The sequence below is a fragment of the Vulpes lagopus genome, chromosome 1 (genome assembly GCF_018345385.1).
Source record: "Vulpes lagopus strain Blue_001 chromosome 1, ASM1834538v1, whole genome shotgun sequence".
NCBI classification, from domain to species: Eukaryota; Metazoa; Chordata; class Mammalia; order Carnivora; family Canidae; genus Vulpes; species Vulpes lagopus.
The window spans coordinates 148428950-148441229 of record NC_054824.1 but is presented as its reverse complement, the minus strand read 5'-3'; the positions used below and the strand labels follow the sequence as shown (position 1 = coordinate 148441229).

Sequence of the window (12280 nt, the reverse complement as noted above, 5' to 3'; positions counted from 1 at the left end):
TAATATTAGGATCCTTATAGTGGAGTTCTCCTTGAGCAGGGGCCATGCTAATCTTCTCTGTATCGTTCTGATTTTAGTATATGTGCTGCCGAAGCGAACACAAGTGGAGTTCTCAAGATGGGGATGCCATGGTTCTCCTAGAGCTTCTCACACATGTGTCGCTGGGATTTGGGGAGAATTTGAGAATGCATAAATTCATGTTTTCATGGACTAAGACTTATAGTCTTTTTAAGTCTGTTGTTTTTCCAATGGGGTTCCGTGAGAATTGCCTTTCCTTTATAAGGTGTCAGTATTAATGGAATTTGAGGAACATTGGTGGGTAGACAGGACATGGGCTTTGAGACCAGATAGATCCATGTTCCCACTCTGTCTCTACAACTTACTTGCTGGGAGGCCATGGAAACTTACTTGGCCTCTATGAGCCTCTGTGACTCATCTATAAAATGGTGACAAGAGCTTTTCTTATCATGAAGAGCATCTGTAAATTAATGAGCACATGGTAGGGGCTCAGTAAAAGTTTTCTTCCATAATTTTGCCCATTTTTCTCTTTCCTAAAGAAAGAAGAGAGTAGTTACTCTGCTTTCTTGAAGGAAAGTAAAGAGAAACTCAATCGAGATGTTAATTGAGCTTATGCTTGGAGACCCAGGGATTCAGACAGGGGTGGTGTGATCAACTGACTACCTTTCCCGCCCCCACCCTCCCAAAAAGATAACCATGTCCTCATTTCTAGAACCTGCGGATATATTACCTTGTGTGGCAAAAGGGAACCTCACTGATGTGATCAAGGTAAGGATCTTGAGATAGAGAGATGGCCCAAGTGGCCCCTAGATGTGATCCTGAGCATCCGCACAAGACACAGGCAAAGCAGACAGAAGAGGAGAAGGCAGTGCAACCAGGGAAGCAGAGATTAGAGTGAATGTTTCCATAAACCAATGGATGCCTGTAGCTTCCAGGAGCTGGAAGAAGAAGAAAGCAACCCATTCTCTCCAAAGCCTCAGGAGGGAGTGCTGGCCGGCCAATACCTTCACTTCAACTTTGTGCAATCGACTTCAGACTCCTAGTCTCCAGAAATGTGAAAGAATAGATTTCTGTTGTTTTGAGCCACCAGGTATGTGGTCATTGGTTGTTGCAGCAATAGGAAGCTGTACAGATGGTTGGCATTATTCTTTTAAACAGATTCAAAGGTCATCTGGTGTGGTCCTGCTAGGTGGGGGGCAGGATGCTTTCTGGGGGACAGACCTGATGGGGCAGAGACTTTCCAGAAGCATTGCCATAGAAATCCAACATTTGGGCTTCCAAATTTTGGTACTCCCCCGGTAGAAATGGACATGTGTTCTCTCCTCTCCGGGTCACCCCTCGTCACGGCATCCTGACCCTACCTAGGAGTGGAATCACGTGACCGATGAAGAAATGAAAGGTGTGCTTGAGGGCTGTCCCCATCGTGAGATCAGCTGGAGAAGATAGCCTAAAATAAATGTCAGTCATACAGGAATTTTTAAGAGAAGAGGATGTCTTACCTTCCCAACTTTGGCTCTTCTGCAAATTTATTGTAACATCATCATGTCCTTAGAACATCAAACGTGAGAGCCACATTCTGCTCCTCAGTGTCTTAGGCTACAATCTCGCATGTAAAACATAGACGATGATGTTGTGCTGTCTCAGTATAATTACACCTTTGCATGTAAACCTTATCTTCTTTCTAGGCATTCAAAGTACATAATAGACCTTATCTGGTTGTTTCCCAACACTTGTGCCAGGTAGGTAAGGAACAGGTGTCATTATTGTCTTTATCCCATATATACTTACAGATTGCTTTCCTGGGGATTATTTTCCCAGAGCCCTATTGGCAGTAAGAGCTACTGGAAAGAAAGTGACTGGAGTCTGAATTTAAAAAACAGAACATCCTGTGGAGGCAACTTCAGGTCCCAGTACTGGGGTAAATCTAATTTCAGGCATTCTGAAATTATTTCTCTTTATTTGTGTGTATACAGGAGGGAATGAGATAGCAGATGATTTAATTAAATCAGTTCAACTGTTGCTACCGTTTAAACATTCGGCATCTGGAGGTGCTTAGGTGGTGCAGTTGGTTAAACATCCGACTCTTGGTTTCAGCTCAGGTGGTGATCTGAGGGTTGTGGGATGGAGCCCCATGTCAGGCTCTGGGGTGAGCGTGGAGTTGGGGTAAGACTCTCCCTTTCCCTTTGCCCCTCCCTGCTCTCTCTCTCTCAAACAAACAAATAAATATTTAAAAATATTTTGAAAAATGTTCAGCATCTGCGGAGAACTTTGGTATATATTTCTTTATGCGATGGCAGTGGCATTACCGAGCATAGCTCAATATGGTAGGGCCAGCGACAAAATCTGGAATATGAATGCAATTCTCTAGCAATTTTTGACTAGTAGAGGCCCTTCCACTGTGGTGATGGAGACACTTAGTGCTGCAAAGGTCAGGAGTCAGGATTGGAGTAGGTCTCAATTTTTTGGGTCTGTAAAACGGGCACAATATTTACAGTTACCCATGACTATGAGTATACAAGGAGATTATATATGTAGAGTGCTTTATAAACAGATAAAATGCTATAGAAAAACAAAATATTATGAAGGTTGGACCAATAAAATGATAGGCCCTGACACCCTAGTACAGGGTTATATTTTTTCCCAATGCATCTATTTCCAATTGGTTGTCAGTGCCAAGAGTATGTCTTTAAATCTGTAAATTATTATCTTCCTGGAAAATCAGGAGAAAAGAAATTAAGGAGAGGAAGGAAGGCCTGGGGCTACAAGCATATCAAAAAATTTTGACTGTGTCCAGTATGAACTCTAGTCTGTGTGGTGGAATTCAAGTGTCTATCTACTGTACAGGGTAGGAAGTGTGGAAAATAAAGCTTTCTGCACTTTCTGGAATGTGGATCCTTTGTTTAGGATCTACAAGGTAAAGAATTCCATAGGAAGTATTGTTTAATTAATTGTAACCAGAACTCAGGTGTGGGTAGGCCAGATTTCACTGTGCAATGTTACTGTTTCTCCAGCCATACTTGCGTTTTTTAGGTTTTTAAGATTTTATTTATTTATTCATGAAAGACACACACACACACACACACACACACACAGAGGCAGAGACACAGGCGGAGGGAGAAGCGGGATCCTCGCAAGGATCCTGATGCAGGACTCAATCCCAGAACCCTGGGTTCACGACCTGAGCCAAAGGCAGATGCTCAACCACTGAGCCATCCAGGCATCCCCATACCTGCATACTTTAACTCAAGTGCAAACCCTTGAGACTTGAACTCCTAACCTTCAAAATCCAAGGCTGCTACTTTGGCCACAAGGCACCTCAGTTCTTGTTTACCAGGACTGAGCGTTCTCATTAGACAGAGCCCCATTTATTTCATGCCCCTGCTGGAATAACATCGAGAAACCCAAAGGAATATCCATTTTAAAATAGTGTCTCTGGCACCAAAAAGATTGTGGAGCTCTGAATCAGCCACTTACCTCATGGCAAAATTTACAGGCTTCCAGAGTTAAATGAAAATCAGATTGGAATGTATGGGCTTCTATTTTTCTGTAATGACACGTTATGAGTAGAAGGAGGGCAATTTTCTTGGACATTCCTCTAAAACCAGTGCACTTGCAGTGGTTGTTTTCAGTTTACAAAGCTATCTGAAACAGACCCAGGGCCCACTGCCCTCTCTGGGTGCCAGGACTCTGGGCCACATTGGCCATTTATCCAAGGACTATAAATTAAAATTAATAATCATTCCTTTTACTCCGCTGTGTTTACCTCTTTTCAAAGCAGTTGAAAAGCAGATTTTAGTACCTCATTTTTTCCCCTGAAGCAATTTAATGATAACATAAGAAAAAATTATCTAAAATATCATCTTTGACTCTGGCTCCACCTACAAGTTGGAAGAATTTTGTAAGGAAGGAAAGAAATGTGTCTGTTCCTCTCATCGGACTTTGAAAAATCCATACACTGTAACCTGAAAAGGAAAAATAAACACAGCCAATGAAATTCTGTGACAAAAAGGAATGAAAATGTTCTTAAGAAACATACACACACACACACACAACAAAACTGAACTGTATTCTCTGCAGGTTTAAAGGCAACCTCTGCCAAAATCTGCTTTCTGGAAACTTTCCTTTAGACCTGGCTCCTACCAAGTGGCTTGGCTGCAGGACACAGGCTTGGAAGACTGTGGTTTGGAATGTGTGAATGTTAAAATCAGACATTGTTCCTTTCTCTTTGTAACAACAACACGCCTTTGGTTTTGGCCGTGTACACGCTGGGTTTTCTGGTACTGCCTGTTTTCGTGTCTCCAGGCAGGTCAGTGCTACTGAGGAGATCTTGGTACTTTTGGATCATTTTCTTCTTGACCAGCGCTTGCCCCTTTCTCATGATGCCCTTGAGAGCCTAGCAGACACGACTTCCATGTTGAAATGAAGAAATGACAGCGTGAATGGGAAATTGACTCGTGGAAGGCCACACAGTAAGCTGGAAGAAGAGTCTGGATTGGAACTTGGAATTCCCACATCCTGCCTGGGACTGTAAGCCTGGTGTCCTAAGGAAAGTTTCCTAAGACACTGAGCCCGCAGCCCCGGGTAGATGAGACCCCAGGTGGCGAATCCTCACAGTGATGGACACCGGGGTGGAATAATGATTGCTGGCTGGGACAGAGTGGTCACGAAGTTGTTTTATCCTGGATTATTCTAATTTAGGACATGTTATGATTCAGACAGAACACAGGTAACATTCCACCTAATCTCAGCTGTGAGATTTGCTCAGCAAACGACAAACATAAGATATATTATAGGGACATGTCATGTGTCATGTGTCACATCCATAAAAACGAGACATAGGACATAACAGAATCAGTGGTTATTGGATTGTGGGGAGCTGTTTTCAGTAATTGATCCTGTTAGTCCCTGTGTCTTGTTCTTCAGCAGGTGATGTATGACATATGATCTGAGATGGAATGTCGCCCTAGGGACATGGTCTGTGTCATCTGCAAGATCACCTGCTCTAACTAAAAAAACACTGTCCTCAGGAAGAGGGCAGATGCCAAAGTCATTTTTACTGGATCTTGGAGGTGAGCAGATCTCTCTGTCTCCATTGTATATAGCACCATTCAGGAGGAGAGTGGGAATATGCTTGGCTAAAAGCAGAGGGTGCGCTGAAGAGTGTACTCCAGGGAGCAGGTGGTAGACAGAGAAGCTGAGAGTTCTCTGCAATTAGTATAAAATGCTTCCTGACACCCAGGAAGACTTCCTGGTAGAGGAGGGTGTGGAAGGCAGTGTGGGACACAGGAAAGGATCAGCGGATGATCAGGAAATGGAAAAGTCGGGGGGGACCAGGGCACAGATATTGCCATCAACCATATTTGCCTAAAAAGAAAACCAGACCTGCACTATGTATTATTTATAGCTTGTTGTACACATATTTTTTAAAGTGAACTGTTTGTAATTGCTTTATGATATTGGTAATTTTATACTACTTCTGTTTATTTGATAAAATCAGATTAAAATAATCTCCTCTTGTTTCTTTTTTTAAAGATTTATTTATTTATTTATTCATTTGAGAGAGACAGACAATTTGTGGGGGGCGGTGGGGACAAGGGAGTGGAAGGAGCAGATTCCTCGCTGAGCAGGGAGTCTGATGCAATGTGGGGCTCCATCTCAGGACCCTGAGGTCATGACCTGAGCCAAAACCAAGAGTTGGATGCTTAACTAACAGCCACCCAAGTGCCCTTGAATAGTACACTTTAAATGGGTGGTATGTGAATTATATTTTAATAAAGCTGTTGTTAAAAAGTGGTTAGATGTCCCTATTATCTCTCCTGTCCAAGAACATATTTTCTGGACTAAGGAACACCAGACATGGTTCAGGATGGAGGTACCACACTAAAAGCAGAGATACTGAGTAAAATTTTGCTCACTGAATGCTGGTCCATGTATCACCTCTTCCATTCATCAGCTCCTAGTCTGGTGACAGCTGCTTAGACCTTCCATCCAAGCAGAAAACTGAAAGTATTTTCTGGAGAATCTGTCCAGCCCTTGAGAAAAGATTTAATGACACTGATATGGATGGGGGAGGGGTGTGTCTTCTAATGACATGGCCTGGCTATGTGTCTGCAGTGAGACCCACCATTTGCAAGCTCCACACATACATACAGATTCCAATCTGTTTCTTAGCACATTTTCCTTACATATAAGTGGACATCCAGAAGTCCCCAGACATTTGATGAAAACCTCTAAAATGAAAACAGAAAACGAATAAACAGGAAAAGGAATTTTGATGAAATAGAGATGAAAGGAGAAGAATAATTCAAAAGAAAAACTGTAATTAGTATCCTCAGAGTGATAAGGGAAGATTTTAAACCCATGAAATAAGAACAGGATACTATTAGAAAAAAATTAATATATATTTTTTTAATTTTTCTTTATTTATGATAGTCATGCAGAGAGAGAGAGAGAGAGGCAGAGACACAGGCAGAGGGAGAAGCAGGCTCCATGCACCAGGAGCCCAACGTGGGATTCGATCCCGGGTCTCCAGGATCGCGCCCTGGGCCAAAGGCAGGCGCCAAACCGCTGCGCCACCCAGAGATCCCTAGAAAAAAATTAAAAAGAAAGAAACATCCAGTTGGTTTTCCAGAACATAAGGCAAATAAGAAGAGCCCACTGAGTGCCTACCACATCAAAGGGAGGTGGACTCACACCACGGCACAGCCACACAACATCTCAGAAGACTGGAAACAAGGAAAAGACTCCACGAGAGGAAAATAAGTTAATACACAAAGAATCAGGAATCAGAGTAGCATCCCCTTCTCAATGGAAGTCAGAACACAATGGAACAATGTCTTTGAAATTCTGAGGGAAAATAATCTAATCCTAGAATTTTATACCCAAACACATTCTCAGTTACGTGTGAAGGTAGGCTAAAGATATTTTCAGACATGTAAGCACTCCCCAATTTTTCTTCACCAAAAAGGAAAATAAACCCAAAGAGAAAGACAGGGCATCACTAAAACAGAAGGTCCAACTTGGAGGAAGCTCACAGAATCCTCCAGAACATGGAAAAGGAAGAGCCAGAGATGACAGTTTACAGAGCAGCCAATCCAGATGGAAGCAGGTCAGGAGTTTCCAGGAAAGGCTTCTTCATGAAGATGAAATTAATGGAGGACCCAATGTGATTGCCTCTATTGAGAACTCTGCACAACTAAGGAAGAATTTGGAGATGATTCGTTATAAGTGCATAAAAAAAGGGGAATGAATTTTAAAAATCAAACAAGACTATTATTAATCCCATGGAAAATAAAATGATCAGGAAAGATAGTCACCATAGTATACTACATGGTTTAGCTTTTAATCATGCCATGTAATCAAAATAGCATAAACACAAATATTTAACCAAAATTTCATTTTAACTACATTGTAGAATGAGGACTGAGGAGGAAATGGGTATGGGATGTAGGTGGAGGACTGGGATGGGGATAAAATACCATGTCCTTGTCCTCCCAGGTGGGGAGTTAATGGCAAAGAACTGAAACTGACAAATTATAAAGTAGCAAGACAAGTTTCCTTTTTAGAAATATGGAAGTAATTGCTAGAAGAATCAATTGAAAATGACATCACTAAGGCATAGGAAACAAAGGTGGATTCAGAAAAATGCTTATTTTCATAACAATTCTTATAAAGCACTTGGCCATTTAAAAAATTACATGCAAGCATCATTTGGATAACAGTGAATGTGAGTTCCAGGTTTGAGCCCTGATGGAGTCGCAAAAAAGGGGGGGGCGAAGAAAAAGGGGGAAAAAGTGAAAAAAGCTAATACTCAACAATAAGGAAATGAACAATTGAATTAAATAGGCCAAAGCCCTTCATAGACATCTCACTGAAGGTGATATCCATATGGCAAATAAGTAGATTAAAAGATGTTCCATATCCTATATCATCAGAAAAATGCAAATTAAAACAATGATTCTGCTACACCCATATTAGAATGGCCCAAATCCGAATCACTGATGATGTCAAACGCTGGCGAGGATGTGGACATGATGTCTCATTCATTGCTGGTGGGGATGCAAAATGGCCCAGCTACTTTTCAGGACATTTGGCAATGTCCTCCAAAATTAAACATGCTCTTACTGTATGATGCAGCAATCATGCTCCCTGATATTTACCCAGAAGAGTTGAGAATATGTGTCCACACAAAAATGTGTGCACAGATGTGTATTGGAGTTTTATTCATGTGTTCCCAAACTGGAAGCAACCAAGATGTCCTTCTTGGTCTTGAATGGATAAATAAACTGTGGTCCATCCAGACAATGGGCTGTTATTTGGTGCTAAAAAGAAATGAAGCCATGAAAAGACATGGAGGAACCTGAAATGCACATTACGAAGTGAAAGACGCTAATCTGAAAAGGCTGCTTACACTATGATTCCAACTAGGTGACATTTTAGAAAAGGCAAACTATGAAGACAGTGGAAGATCAGTGGCAGCCAGGCCTGGGGGAGGGGCACAGAGGGCTTCGAGGGCAGGAAGACTAGTCCGTGTGATAATATCATGGTGGATACAGGTCATTACATATTTGTCAAAACCCACGAAATGTACACCACCAGGAGTGAACCCTAATGTAAACTGTGGACCTGGGGTGATAATGATGTGCCTTATAGGTTTGTCACTTGTAATAAGTGTCCCAGTCTGGTGGTAGCAGTTGATGGTGGGGGAGGCTGTGTGTGTGGGAGCAGGGGGCATATGGGGAATCTGTGTACCTTTTTCCTTTTGTTTAAGTTTTATTATTTATTTATTTACATATTTAATTTTTCAAAAAATGTATTTATTTATTATTTTGAGAGAGAGAGTGTATGTGGGGCGGGGGGCAGAGGGAGAGAGAATCTCAAACAGACACTCTGCGCTCAGACTCCCCACTGAGTGCAGAGTCCCACACCGGGCTCAATCTCACAACTTTGAGATCATGACCTGAGCTGAAACCAAGAGTCAGTTACTCAACTGACTGAGCCACCCAGGTGCCCCCTACTTATTTAATTTTTAAAAAGTAGTCTCACCATTTGCTTCAACGTGGATGGAACTGGAGGGTATTATGCTGAGTGAAGTAAGTCAATCGGAGAAGGACAAACAGTGTATGTTCTCATTCATTTGGGGAATATAAATAATAGTGAAAGGGAATATAAGGGAAGGGAGAAGAAATGTGTGGGAAATATCAGAAAGGGAGACAGAACATGAAGACTCCTAACTCTGGGAAATGAACTAGGGGTGGTGGAAGGGGAGGAGGGCGGGGGGTGGGGGTAAGTGGGTGGACGGGCACTGAGGGGGACACGTGACGGGATGAGCACTGGGTGTTATTCTGTATGTTGGTAAATTGAACACCAATAAAAAATTAATTTATTAAAAAAAAAGTAGTCTGCACGCCCAACAGAGACCTTGAACTCAAGACCCTGAGATCAAGGGTCATGTGCTCTAAGGGAGAACCAGGAGAAATCTGTACCTTTTGCTCAATTTTGCTATGAACCTGAAACTACTGCAGAAAATAAAGTTCATTAAAAGGAATGAACGGGAATGTCTGGATGGTTCAGTCCATTAAGCATCTGCCTTTGGCTCAGATCATGATCCCAGGGTTCTGAGATCAAGCCCCTCATTGGGCTCCTTGCTCCTCAAGGAGTCTGCTTCTCCTTCACCATCCGCTGCTTCCCCTGCTCGTGCTCTCTCTCTCTCAAATAAATAAATAAACCTTTTAAAAAAGTAAAACAAAACAAAATGAATGAATACACTTAGAAAAGGGAACAAGAGAGATGGCTATAGCCTATCCTAATGGAGCATATTTCCTAGTATGTATTACTCTGGAAAAGAAGGAGAAAAGCCCATAACTACTTTGAAAACATTAATTTAAAGCTGATTCTGGAACCTGGTGACTGGGTGGGGGAAAGCCAGACAGTCCCTCACAGGGGGTGTCCGGATACTGCCTGTTCCCCCTGGCGCGCCCTCTGGGACCCTCCCAGCCAGTGTCCTTCCTCCACACATCCACTGAGGGTACAGATGATGGCCGTAGAGCACCAAAGTTATTTAGTGTTACACAGAGTCTTTACACCAAAAGGATCTTGAAAGAAGTTAAGTAGAAACCCATTGTTTCACAAAGGAGAGTACTGGGGCTTTGAGAAATTAAGAAAATTAGAAATAGAGCAGATTTGGGGGTGGAATGTGTGTCCATCCATCAGCTCACGAGTACTCTGCGAGCGTCCCTGTGTTGCCCATGATGGCAGAGAGGCTGGGAGGTGGACCCAGTTCCCACAGCAGCAAAGTGGCAGGATCTACTCCGACGGCGGAGCAGCCAGTCTAGGCTCGACACTAGACCCCCTCTTTCAGCACCTGTCTGCATAGAAACGATGCCACTTGGTCACTGTATTGCTTGGTCGTTCGTTTTGAATTTTATTTTTATTTATATTTTTTGTTTTGTTTTGAATTTTAGTCACACACAGGGAAGCTCATCTTTCCCTGGTTATTTTCCATCTTCTCTATTCCAACTTGACATTGCTCTGAGAGGGCCGTCCTCAGGGCAACTGTGAATTTCTATCCCATTGTCACAATATTCTGGAAGCTTCACGTCAATGGCTATTCTAATGTTCCCTTTATCCACATCCAAATGTATCACCCAAAAAGGTTTACCTGAAAATCTGAGGTTTCATTCATTCATTGATTTACTACTTCTTTTTTATTTTTTAAAAGATTTTATTTATTTTATTTATTAATTAAAGACAGAGAGAGAGAAGCAGAGACACAGGCAGAGGGAGAAGCAAGCTCCTTGCGGGGAGCCCTTGAGGGATTCGATTCCAGGACCCCGGGATCAAGACCTGAGCCCAAGGCAAAAGCTCAACCACTGAGCCACCTAGGCGTCCGTATTTATTACTTTTTTGGGCAAATACTGAGTACTGACCATAGGCAAGACCTTGGGTGTAAGATGAGCACTGGGGACTGGTCCCGGCACTTATGGGGAAAGACAGACAGGAAATAAACAATCAGATTGATACTTGAAATGACAAGGATCTGAGACAAGAACATGCAAGAGTTTCTGTGTTAAGAACCTAAAACAGCTTGTGTGGCCAGAGCAAGACCATCAAGAGGATCGTGGGAAGAAATAAGGTTAAAGAATTAAATTGAAATCTGATCAGGCTAGGCCTTTTAAGGATGTTTTATTTTCCATTAAATGCAAGGAGAAGCCAGTGATGGTTTTACACTATGTTTAGAAGACCTCCTTGGCCACTGCTGGGAGTACAGGAGGAAGGAAGAGGAGAATATGTTGCAGCATTCCAGTGAGGAAGTGGTAGGGGCATGGAGTCAGAGAGCCACGGATGGGTCTGTGGGGTGCGAGCAAAGTGGAAGCGGTGGCATTTGGTAACGGGTTAGTTCTGATGAGCAAAGAGGAGGAAGTTTGCAAAGATGACTCCTGGGTTTGTGACTTCAGTAAATGAACAGATGGTAGTTCCATTTATTGAGATAAGGAAGATGGGAGGAGGAAGATCCTGAGTTCAATTTTGGACAAGTTGAGTGTGAGATATCTGAGTAGGCAGTTGGATGTGCAAGCCTGGAGTTCAGAAGAAAGGTCTGGGCTGGAGATAAAAATATGGGAGTTAACAGCCTTTGGGTGATATTTAAAGCTGTGGGGCTGGGTGAGATCACCCGGGGCGGAGAAAGTGTAGGGAGAGCAGGGCAGCAGGCTCCCCAAGGAGAGGAGAGCTGATGGCCTCTAATGATAAGAGGTGGTCAGGAGGAGGAAGAGCTGGCAGGAGGGAAGAGAGGAGATGTGGCTGACAGAATGGCCTAGGGCCAGGCTCCACACTGGTGCAGGCAATTGAGCTGAATGCCAGCTGAGGGTTCAGGGGAGGTCCAGGAAGCACTGGCTTTGGCATGAGGATGGCGGAATGCTGAAGCTTTCTCCTGTCCTCCTAGAACCCCTACTGTGGGAATCTCCCGATTGGGTGTTCAGCCATGACACCCTGGTCTGAAGTCAGCTGCGGTGGGCGCGCTCATACACTGTCCCTTAACAAATATGACAAAGGAGAGCACTTCATGTAAGGAGCAAATCCAATGAGACTAATAATACACTATATGTTAATTAATTGATAATAAAATAAAATAAAATAAATTGGTGTTTTCTTTTTCTTGGAAAGTCATCCCTGGCACTATGACTCCATTTGTAGCCAAATGATAGGGGGAGACCGGCCTTTTCTGCTCTCTCTGTTCCCATGAGAATGTTTTCAGAGTATTTTC

At 42.9% G+C, this 12280-nt stretch overlaps 1 pseudogene; it reads right to left on the bottom strand.

Annotated features, from left to right (window-relative positions):
• On the bottom strand, positions 1-101 carry LOC121474945 (annotated as a pseudogene).
• Between the last annotated feature and the right edge of the window lie 12179 nt (positions 102-12280).